Source organism: Tursiops truncatus, chromosome 7, assembly GCF_011762595.2.
Source record: "Tursiops truncatus isolate mTurTru1 chromosome 7, mTurTru1.mat.Y, whole genome shotgun sequence".
NCBI lineage: Eukaryota > Metazoa > Chordata > Mammalia > Artiodactyla > Delphinidae > Tursiops > Tursiops truncatus.
The window spans coordinates 72,026,298-72,038,446 of record NC_047040.1 but is presented as its reverse complement, the minus strand read 5'-3'; the positions used below and the strand labels follow the sequence as shown (position 1 = coordinate 72,038,446).

General features: G+C 50.8%; 1 protein-coding gene across 6 annotated transcripts in view; it reads left to right on the top strand.

Annotated features, from left to right (window-relative positions):
* The window catches only part of TANC1 (tetratricopeptide repeat, ankyrin repeat and coiled-coil containing 1), a 414,480-nt gene that overhangs the window by 387,608 nt on the left and 14,723 nt on the right, over positions 1 to 12,149 (top strand). The window lies entirely within an intron of this gene.

Below are 12,149 nucleotides of genomic sequence, written 5' to 3'. Positions count from 1 at the left end.
CCACCAATGTCGGCTACCACAAACCCTCCTGATTTCCAGGTCTGTGGTTGTCAGAGGAATACTTTGAAATCTTGAGGAGGAGGTTTTAGATGAGAAAACATCTGCAAATAACGGGGCTTTGCACGAGTGTCTGCTGCATTGCTCAGATTGTGAGGTCTGTGTTTGGGATTTGGCCACATAGGGTCCACACCACCTGACCCCGAATGCCTTCTGGAAGAGAAGGCCCCGGTGCTGATGACAGCCTGAGTGGATGGGTCAGCTCATAATCCTGTTCTCACCAGGCCGCCGGCTGGTGGGTCCCCAGCAGCTGCTCTGTGCACTCTTCCTAATTGCTGGGGACCCTCAGAGTGAAAGCGATTGTTTTGCTTCCTGGTTTGTTTGATCCTCTTTCCTGGGTGTGGTCAGTGGTGCTTTGTGTCTAAGGCACTCTAGGATGGAGCTTGTCTTTCTCCAACCACAGTGAGAGGGTAGGATCCCAGGAGTGATCGTGTCTGGGGTGTGGGCAGGTGACGGGACAACCAGACGCTGTGTGTGAATAATGCCGTTCCTTATTTCTGTTTGACCCTGTGTGGTCTGTTCAGTGTAGGTTAGCTATGGACAGCTTGGCTTTAAAATGCCAGCTGATGACGGGCTTCCCTGGTGGCGCAGTGGTTGAGAGTCCGCCTGCCGATGCAGGGGACACGGGTTCGTGCCCCGGTCCGGGAAGATCCTACATGCCGCGGAGCGGCTGGGCCTGTGAGCCATGGCCGCTGAGCCTGTGCGTCCGGAGCCTGTGCTCCGCAACGGGAGAGGCCACAACAGTGAGAGGCCCGCGTACCGCAAAAAAAAAAAAAAAGCCAGCTGATGGGGCTCCAAGAGAGGGTCTCTGGGGTGTGTTCTTGGCTCACCTGCCCATCTTTGAAGGGCCCGTTGGTTTCCGTGCAGCACTACGCCGCCCTGTTTGGAGCACAGCTACCCGCCCATCTGTCCTCTCCCAGCCACGTCCAGGAGGTGGGAGCGCTAAATCAGTGTGCAAAGTCCTCCTCCACTTTTCTGCTGGGAGGGACCTTTGCAATCTCAGGGGAGCTGCTGTGTGTTGCACAAGTGGGGTTTTCATGCCTGTTGCCGACTGGAAGCAGCAGTTCATCAGTGAGAGATAATGACAGCGGACAGCCGGGGAGGAGGGAGCACAGGGGGCACAGCCCCACGGGAGGCCCTCTGTCACCCAGCCCCATCCGCGTGGAGGTGATGGCAGTAGGTTCAGTTGTGTGTCTTCAGTGCCCTGAGCATCTCCCTGCTGATGACCTGGAGTCACCAAACAGTGTCCCGAAAGGGGGTGGCTCCTGCCTTAGGTATAAAGAGACAAGACAGTGTATAGAGTAGATTTTTAAGACATTCATCTAAAATGGGAACAATGTTTACTTTGGGGTTTATTGCAGTAAACTCAGAGTTTTAAGAAAAGTTGCAGAATACAGATGTGCCTTGGCGATATATGGTGACTTTGGTTCCAGACCTCTGTAATAAAGTGAATGGCACAGTACAAGTGAGTCACAAATTTTTTGGTTTCCCAGCGCATGTAAGTTACATTTACACTGTACTGTAGTCTATTAAGTGTGTAATAGCTTTATGTCTTTAAAAAATGTATATACCTTCATTTAAAAATACTTTATTGCTGAAGAAATGCTCACCATCATCTGAGCCTTCGGTGTTGTTGTAATCTTTCTGCAATAATATCAAAGATCACTGATCACAGATCACCATAATGAGTACATAATAATAATAATAAAAAATTTTTAAATACTGCAAGAATTACCAAAACATGACACCGGGGCACAAAGTGAGCAAAAGCAGTATCTGCAAAGTGCAATTAAATGAGTTATGCCTGTATGTCTGCTGGTTTTGGAGAGCAGAGGGCCTAATTTATGTAAGTTTCCCTTTCCACCAGCATTTGGAGCCATTTGCCTTTTACGTCTGTTTGATGTCTAGATCCAGCCCTTCCAAAATCAGTCCTGTAGCTCTTTAGCGCTTCTCCTCGGGCTCACGCAGTTCAAGGAGTGTGACACTCAGGTGGAGGGGGGAGTAAGGAGAAAGCTCGGAGCTACAGCGCAGTGGGCTTGGGGTGCATCTCCACCAAGCGGTCTGCCCGCGAGGCAGCCGAGACCCTCTGCTCGTGACGTTCACACTCTTGGTCGGACAGCCTTGATCCCATGGTTTCCGGGCAGCCTGAACCATCAGATGCTTGCGTTATCTCTGTTTCAGGCATTCCACAGCCATAACAAGCAAGTACTGGCTCCCACGAAGTCTTGACCTAACCGAGTTACTGTTTCCTTGTCAGCGTGTGATGGGAATCTGCCCAAACTGGAATGATCAGAAATGCTTAACTGGTGACTCATGGTGTTGTTAATTGTCAGAGGAACTGTGCTTCCAAACTCTAGGCCACTGTCAAGTCTGTGAGCCTGTTGTCTGTCTCTGGGCAGAACTTCACGCTCTTTACAGGGGCATAAAGGCCCTTCTGTTTCAGCAAGTTTGCCTGTCTTGTAAGCAAAGACTTCCCAGCCCCGGCCCCTTGGGGTCACCTTGCAGTTCCCTTCGTAGTACTTACCACTGTTAAATTCGATTGTTGGTGTTGCTTATTTGATGCAAGCTTGTCGTCCCCAAACTGTGGGCTTCAGGAGGGCAGAACTTTCCAGGTCTCCTGTGCTCACCTCTGTGTGTGGTCCCTGAGTCTGGTCTCGTGTTGTCCGGTAGAACTTTCCGTGGTGATGGAAATGCTTGCTTTCTGTGCTGTCCAGCCAGGTAGCCACTAGCCACTGATCTTGCCGGGTGCTTGTCACATAGGTGTTGAATGAGCGGACAAGCGGGTTTAGAGAAAACAAGGCTAGGTAACTTTTAGGGTAGGTGACACTCACTTTGCAGAATAATTTGGGAGAAATTGTGTTGTTGGAGGGGAGAGGTAAGGAGCCCAGTTGCTCATCGGGACCCAATCCTCGGGTGTCTTCGTGTCTTGCTGGATTCCAGGCTGGCTGAGATGCCTTCATCCCAGTCATCAGTGTGGCTGGGTGCTGGGTTACATCTTTTGGAACACCCAGCTATTAGCAGCCACACGTGGTGTGGGCACGGGTGACAGGCCAGGATGGACCGTGCCAGCCCCTTCTGTGTGTCCATAACATCTCCCTCCCTGCATCGCCAGCCCAACTGCCCACTCCCCAGATGTGCCGCGCCCTCACACTGTTGTCCCTCGGAAATCCTTCTCACTGCTTCACAGCTGGTCTGCAGCAGGCCTGGAGCCGTGGGCTTCACCAACGGACAGGACGCTGTCCCGCCTGCCATACGACTGCTCCCAAGGGCTGCCCTTCCCTAATTTCTGACCTGAGAGGCCCCGTCAGTCAGAGGGAGGTAGACGTCTGACGGAAATGTTTCATGCCAAGTGTTCTTTTATGTTGTCCATGCTCTTTTAGTTGGTAAATACTTTCCAAAGAAGTTGAATCATTGTAAACACTATGTTTGTATTGCCCAAGCTGTTACCAGCGCCGTATTTTCCTGTCTTTCTAAGAAGGGCTGAAGTTTTCTCCCCAGTATTTAGCTGCGTGGCCCTCCATCGTCATAGTTCACACAGGCAGTTTGGTCCAGCATGTGCGCTGATCACAGGTCACTCACTCTTCTCTAATTCTGCTCGGAACTCTGGATGGGACTTGACTCTCAGGCCCAGCCTGTCAGCTGGGGTGTGGGCATTTCCAGGCGAGTCTTGGGGGCGGGTCCTCACATCTGCTTCCTTACGGGGCCAGGAAGCCAGGTAATGAGTTGTACTTCGTCCTTGATGTCTTAAAAGTTTCCCTCTCGTCTCCATACAGCTGCTTCAGTTTCCACTCTGGGGCTCTGCCTGTCCTTCTGGGGGTGAGGTGTCCTCCTGCTCTCATTGCAGGGACCACGGACAGCAGAGCTCATCACACCCAAAGCCACCCCAGAGCTCGGTGCGTGCATGTCGGGCGACAGGATGCCTTGTTGTTGATTTAAAAATAACCCTTTGTTTATTCAGATTTCACCTTAGGTCTTTTGGACAGAGGAGGGCTATTGTTCGGTAAGAATTTAAAGAATGCTTGAGACTTACTGGATTGAGTTTGGCCTTCACACAGGTTAGGTACATCTCAGGGCAGAATTCAGGTGAGAGACTGGAAAGAAAAGAATCGGTCTCTTGCTTGTTGGGGCATGTGGAGAATTTGTGTGAAGGAATTTACTAAATGTATCTTGTAGGGAAAAGCAAGTGACTTCTCTTGTACACTGAAGATACCTGATTTTTTTGGAGGTCCCGAGCCCCTCACCAGTACTGCTGTTGGAAAATCCTTGTCCAGGCACTCCTTCCTCTGCTGGTGTTTGCTTTAGGAAAGTATAAGAAGATTGGTGGAAATCCAGGTTTCTGTCAGTCCTAAACAAGGTAGAAGTTCTTGGTTGTCCTTTGAAAGCATGAAAGAGGGGTAACCCAGGACCTTAGAGGATATGAGGGAGGGGATAACCCAGAATGAGGTGGGGAGAGGTGATCCAGGATCCTGGATGGAGGGGGCAACCCAGGACCTAGGCAGGGAGGGGAAGGGTGGATAACCCAGAACCCTGGAGAGGATGGGAGGGGGGAGCTCTGGACCCTGAATGGAGGGGAATTGGGGAATAACCCAGGACGGTGAAAGGGGAGGGACAAAGTTGAGTAATGTAGGCACTGGGGAAGGGGGTAATGTAGGTACTGGGGGAGGGGGTAGTGCAGGCTCTGGAAGGAGGGAGATGGGGTCACCCTAACAATAGAGAGTATTTGGGGGGTAAGAACCAAAGGGACTGGGTGTGTCCACACCCTGTCCCCTTCCTGCTCTAGCAGACCCCTGGGGTTTGCCCCTGACGTGGGTGTGTTCTGGAGACCTTTCCTCTGCTGAGAGGACAGCAGGAATCAGCGGACCTGTGTGTCCCTGTCCTACAGGGCAGGTGGGGGGCAAGGAGTGGGGGCCCGTAGAAACCCGCAGAGGCATTTCAGGTGTAGATGGACTGGTAGCTTGACTGCTTACAGGGACCCTGTGCTCCGCCTTCATCCTGCTGCTTTCGCTGTACACAGAAGCCTTTGTTCTAGGGAGTTCCTTCCTATTCGTTAAAAAAACAAAAACAAAACTTGGGCTCTCACCAGAAAGGCACGTGCTCATCTACATTTTGGGAGCTTAGAGCATCTTTACCCACAGACACGCTGCTTGTTCTTTTGGTCACTCCCTCCTAACAGGACTGCACGTGATCTACCTGCTCTCCCCCAGGAAAATCATCCTGGATTCTTCCAAATTCCTACAGCAGTGACACTTGGATTCTCTTTTTTTGAGCCTGGATCTCAACGTGTGTAGGATGGTTTTGTCGAAACTGCCCCCCTTTTTAAACACTGACCCCTCACATGGGGTCCTGCCCATAGCTCTGTTCTCCTCAGCGCACGCCCAGCCCTTTGAGGGCGCAAGAAGGAGCACGTTGTACGTGCTTCACGTAATTCGGTGTGTAAGAGGGTCTGTCCAAAATGTGAACATTCTCAGCACACTTTGCAAGTGACAGCTGGTCAAAGCTGCGATCCCCTGAGAGATTTTTGGCACAAAGTCCGTTTGAAACATGATTTATGTCATCCATAGTTTAGGAAATTGTTTTTATTTATAGCACACATAATTCCTCAAAGGATTTGAAGAGGCTTACTTGAATTAATACATATAAGAAGAGGGGAAAAAGTCAGGAATTGGACATGAGAAAGAGCAGGGATATCCCTGCCGTAATGTCCTGAATGTTTACTAGGTTGAGCTACTGTTTTGGCCGTAGGATGCTGTGTGACCAGGGTTAGAAGGAAACATAGTCATTACAGATTATTCTTACTGTCTGTGGGAGAAAGCTTAACAGCTCTTCAGGAGAAGAAAAGTGCTTTCTAGTACCCTTGTTCTAAAACAACGTTCATGGTCTGTTTGATTAGTTGGATATTTTTTAAAAGGAGACTTCTTAGGGGCAGAAGTGTGAGAATTAAGAACTCAGATTCCAGCCAGACTCCCTGACTTCAAATCCTATCTTCCCTCCCACTAGCTGTGTGACCTTAGGTGAGTTGTTCAACTTCTCTGGACCATATTTTCCTCATCTGCAAAACCAGGATGAGTGGTACTTGCCTTGTAAAAGTTAGGGGGGTGTGTGTGTGTGTGTGTATATATATATATATATATATTTTTTTTTTTTTTTAAGATTTTTGATGTGGACCATTTTTAAAGTCTTTATTGAATTTGTGACAATATTGCTTCTGTTTTATATTTTGGTTTTTTGGCCCCAAGGCATGTGATGTGGGATCTTAGCTCCCCAACCAGGGATCGAACCTGCACCCCTCCCTCATTGGAAGGCAAAGTCTTAACCACTGGACCACCAGGGAAATCCCAGAAGTTAGTTGTATATTAAATTTATGAATTTGAAGGGCCATGAAGCATCATGTAGGAAGCAGTTTACGAGTGTCAGAGTATATTATTAAAATATGTCAGGATCTTCGTCTTTTGCTTGTGAGAAGAGGTAAGCTCAAGGTCCTTCTGTTCTGCCGTCTTGTCCAGTAATCTCACATTGCACTGTTTTCTTATCCTTCTTTAAAAGTTCTCAAGGCCTAGGACCCTTAGAATCACAAAGCATATCATTGAAAGAGACTAATAAGCTTATGGTATAGGTGCAGATAGTTGAGGACCAAAGACATTTAATTATTTCATCAAGGTTTCACAGTGAATGGGTGGCAGAACCAGGACCCAAACTCTCAGATAACCAGGATCTTCCTATTTCTGATTGAGAGCATGCCTCCAGGTTCTTTCAGCTGCTTGGGTTTAATTTCTAACTGACACTGAATCAGCTTTATGATTCAGGGCAAATGATGTGACTCAGTTCCTTCATCTCAATAAAATGGACATCATAATCTTCTAATTCGAAGGATTCTTGTCAAGCTTAAGTAAGAATTTACCCATAGTCTTTTTTTGTGTGTGTGTGGTACGCGGGCCTCTCACTGTTGTGGCCCCTCCCGCTGTGGAGCACAGGCTCCGGACGCGCAGGCTCAGCAGCCATGGCTCACGGGCCCAGCCGCTCCGCGGCACGTGGGATCTTCCCGGACCGGGGCACGAACCCGTGTCCCCTGCATCGGCACGCGGACTCTCAACCACTGCGCCACCAGGGAAGCCCTCACCCATAGTCTTTTGCCCAGAGCTCGGCAGCTCTAAGTGTTCAACAGATACGATATGCTGCAAAGGTTGTGATGAGCTGATTGTTAATATTAATTATTGTAATATATTTATGCTATACCTTTGGTCTTGATAGAGCATTGAAATGAATGCTTAAGTGACAGAATCTTAGTTACTTTGCAATTCCTTTATGGATTTGAAGGATGGAAAAGAATTTTGGTCACATGGGAAGTCCCATTTCGTGGCAGTGACACATTTTATTTCTATAAAAAAATTCCTTGGTAATTGGAGGTTCATATTTAAGCTGTGTACAGAGACTGGCAGCATGGTTTTACTCTAGAACTGGTCACATGCCAGGGGTGTCTTGGTTCCTCAGGTTTGGTTTCTGCCTTGCTTTGTAAGTAGTCCATCGGGAAATGGGCTGGTTTGGTGCGGGCATCTTTATGTGTGGTTTGGTTGCCGCCTGTTGCCTTGTCAACAGAGATTCCCTCTCCTTGACCCCAGCCCGGCCTGCAGCTGCAGGCCCTCCTGGGAGACTTAATGCCAAGTGCAGAACGAGGAGGCAGGGTCAGAACAATAAGGAAGGTGTTCCAAGCAGCCACTGGTGAGCTTCAGAGAGCTTTTGGGGCAGAGCCGGCTTCCTGTTCGCAAGGTCACCCTCCCAGCACGGGTGTCAAGGCTGGGGGTGCTGGAGGCTCCTAGGGGTTCGTCTCCCGGTGCAATGGCATTTTTCAGTGAGAGCAATCTTTGTTGTGTTTTATTTTATCCTTTGCATTGTTGAGGATTCAGATCTTTGCGGAGATGAAGAATTTATAGCTGTTGGGGAGTTTGTTCTTCTAATGGAAGCCCTCCCCTCCTTCAGCCAGGAAGGAAATACTTAACAAAGCAAGGCTATGATACTGGACTTTCATAAATCTCAGCCCTGTCCATAGAAGGGGGAGGGGGAGGGGGTATTGCCTGACTTCCCAGGGCGAGGACAGGGCACTGCTTTCATTCAGAGGCCTTTGGGACCAGCCTCTCTGAGTGGCAGCCCTGCCCAGACCCAAAGGGCAGCAAAGCAAAACACAGGCCGACTAGCCTCTGGGGTGACAACTCCTCGAGAGGTCATTTGTTAAGTGCAGGGCGAGGGGCTGCCATTCCCAAAGAGGTTTAAAAAATTATAGAATCCCAAATTGCATTTCAGCATTTAGATAAAATAGCTGAGAATTCCCCAGCATTCCACGTGCACTTTTACCTTTGTTCTCCTCCGGCCCGGGTTCTGTCTTCACTGCCTTTGTCGCATCTAATGGTTTCCATCTTGGTCGCAACCAGATGACATGTATGAGACCCCTGCTGCTTATCACGATTCATTTTCCACCCATTTTTATAAAAGACGGGAAGAGCCAGCATGTCAGGAAATAAATCACACCAGTGAACACACGTATGGAAGCAAAGCCGGGCCACGCTGCCCACGACCCGGGCCGCCGTCTCAGCCGGCAGGAAGCGCGCTTCTGCGGGCGCGCACTGTTCTGGCTCGCATGCTCAGCTGGGGCCTGGGGGTGTGGGCTGGCTCGTCACTGTGTGGTGTCTGAAAAGGTCACTGTCCAGAAGCAGGGACCGCCTGCATGTGCTCTGACCTGTCGCCCTTTTCTGTAAGTCGGGAGAGAAGGATGTGGGCAGAGGGGGTGACACTCCATTGTTGAAGCCCCCAGGCCTGCCGGCCTGGCCCAGGAACACACCCCTGTGTGTCTGAGGGACAGACCTGCCATCAAATACCACAAACAGCCCTGCTCATGGAATGACTGTGTTCCAGGCAGGTTGCCGTTGAGCTTTTGTAAATCACATCCCTGCCCAGAGAACTTTAGTTCTTAAAAGATTCCTGCAAATGAGCCATTTTACCAGGAACCATCTCTCACTGATGCTTTCAGTGAGGATTTCGTATTGTTGAGAGTCAGTTGGGTTTCCTTAAAATGAACATCCGCCAGGACCAACGTACTCATGCTCTGAAGACAGAAGACAGTATGGCCGAGGTAAAATGAATCAGAAAATGACACATGCCTTCGTGGGAGTTTAATTACAGAAATGCCATCTTGTTGAGGATTTTGCAGCAGAAGAAATTATGTTCAGTTTGAGTCCTACGAAGCGCCGTGAGCTCAGGCTGACTCTGAGAGCCCCTGTTTCCTACCAGGTCTTCTTTCTCCTTCCTCTCTGAATTCCGCTGGCCGGAAGCCAGGGCTTTGCCCTGCTGCCAGGCGCTCTCTCCTGTCCGGCCCCTCCCCCTTCTCCGGCCAGGCAGAGTGCGCTGACCCTTGTTAGGGGCCGCTGGTCTGCTCGGAAGACAGCCTTTTCAGCAGAATAACTGGAATTCCTGAGCAGAGTGCTGCTGGTTTTGTTTGTTTGAGCATCTGGTTGACTATTCTTCAGCCTGGCTTGTTTCCGAATATGGTATCCTTAACTCCTCGTGGCTGCTAGAACTTGAGAGACACCCTTAGCCTCAGGGGTCCTGAGTGAAAAAGGAGAACACAGGTCCTGTTGTTTGGGGCATCGGGGTGAAAGCGAGAGCCTCACTAGGAAGGTGTGATCCATTTTAGGCCGGCTGTGTGAGACTCCCAGCCTGTGCTGATAGGCGCTTCACCATCTCAGAAGAAGGCTAATCACCAGAAGTGCAGCCGGTCGGGCTGGAAGGGAGAAGGGAATCCAGCCCTGTCTCCGGGCCTGGGCGGAGCTCCCGTCCGACTGTCAGCTGTTCTAACTTCTGGCTCCTCTGGCACCTCCTTCAAACACGGGGCCCTATTTTTAGTGCCGGGCTGTCATTTTTGATGTGCTGTTGCAAAAAAAAAAAATCAATGGCAGCTGCAACAGAAATCCTGACTTAAAGGCCCTGTTTATAATGTGGATGAAACCTGTTTACCAAATAAAAGAGACTTGAGCTTATTACGTCCAAGGTGTCCTGCCTGCGCCTGGCCACGTCCCCACCTGCAGCGCCAGTGCCCGCGCCGTGCCACAGGCCACTCCCGGCAGAGGAGGGGCTCCCTAATTGCAGGAAGGATGCCGGGGAGCCGCAGGCCCAGGAAGTGGCTCAGCATCCAGAGCTTCCATCTCACAAAGCCCCCGCTTGCAGGGACGTGGTGTTCGACCCATCCAGACAGTGTGAAGAAAAGCGCCCCAAGGCCCATGTTACTTCAGAATCGTCAACATTCACACTGTGGCAGGAGCAGACCGTGACGGGCATGCCTGGCAGCAGGACCAGGACCCGCTAGTGTAGAAGCTCACAGGACAGACAGGATCACTTGGCCACCGATGTTCAGACATTTGGGGTATGGGAACTCCCGCCTCCAGCCCAATGCATCAGTCTATAAACCGATATCCATACTGGTCTGTTTACGGTATTTATGTGTAAGTTATTTACAAGTTTCGATGTGCGATGGGTGACAACGAGCCTGTCTGTGTAACACGGATAGGAATGGCACCCGTGGTCGAGACCCGAGACAGCTTCCACTCCCCATCTGTGGTTTTTACTGGTTGCCCTGTCTTGAGAAAATCAGTAAAGTGGTTGGCGACTTCTTTGTCCCTGAGAGGGAGCTGAGGTCCAGGTGTCATGTTTACATCCTTTGGGTTGGGGGGTCCTGGGAGGTAAACCATGGTCGGCCGACAGAGCTGGAGTAGGCATGGTGTCTGTCCTGAGAGGGGGTCTGGAGAGGACACAGAGAAGCTGCATTGCTGAGCCCCTGGCTCCCCGTCTCAGCGACGCCGGGAGACCCAGGGTTCCCAGCGACGCCGGCCCTGTCCTCCCGGAAAGGGGGCCATTGTGGGCCTGTCCTGAGACCGCCCAGCAGTGCTCTCAGTTCTGAGCTATTGCCCTGTGTGTTCTTCTGTGTTTTGCTTCCTGGAATCTCTGTTAAATTTGGGAGGCGGACCCGTTGCACTGCATTTAGCCGTGTGGTGTTTATTTGGTGGCCGTGTAGTGTTTGCACCATGACCTGTGGCTGGCTGTCCACAGCCAGCTGGGCTGCTCCAGCTCAGGCTGTTACAAGCACGCCTCCCCGTGTGCTCCAGGGGCACGTCCGGGCACCCATCTGCACCTGGGTTGCTGCGTGGAAGGATGTGTACGTCCTCAACCAGCAGCGAGTCCCATTTCTCAATTACTTGGACTGCTAGTGAGGTTGGGCGCTTTTCATAAGTTCGTTGGCCTTTGGACTTCACCTTTTGTGAAGGATCTATTCCTGTGCCTTCCTAGTTTTCATACTGAGATGTCTGACTGATTTGGAGGGACGCTTACTTTATTCAGGAAGCCAGAAGTTTGAGGTGTGAGGTTGTATGTAGAGATGGAGTCGCCCTAGGACTAGAGCCAAGCCGCAGCGTCAGGCTCCACCCTCTCCTTCCCCCTCTGTGTTGTAGACACTCCCAGCTGCGGGGTCTCTGTCTCCCCCCCTCGCCCCTTCCTGTCCTCTGCTGAAGAGCTTTGTCCTGGCCTGGGGCTGTCCCTGCAACCTGCCGCTGTCCTTCCCTCTAGACAGGGGTTCATGCCATGGCAGAGCCCCTCTTCTAACTAAACCCGTCTTTCTGCCTCCCCAGCCCCCACTAGGAGTCATGCCTTGGGGGTGGGGAGGCGCAGTCACTGCTGTGAGGGTGTCCTGAGGACTCTTGGCCTGCCTTCGTTCCCTTCACACCGTGCTCGTTTTGTCCTCGGCTGACCTTCCCGCAGCACCTCTGCTGCCAGCTACAGCTCCCTGCCTCAGGATCACACTGGGCTGTTCGCCCGGGCACTCAAGGCCCTCCACAGCCTAATTGTCCTTTTGTTCCTTTGCTGACATTCTTAACCCAGGATCTGGACTTGTTACAGACATTCTAAGCTCCCTGAAGGCAGGAACGATGTGATATGCTCTCACTGCCTTAGCAATCGTTAGCTCTTGTTGATTGAAATGTGTGACTTTAGGGTAAGAAGCTGGTCTTGACAGTAATACTGATCTTTGTGTTTGTGTGGCCCTATATTCTCATTGT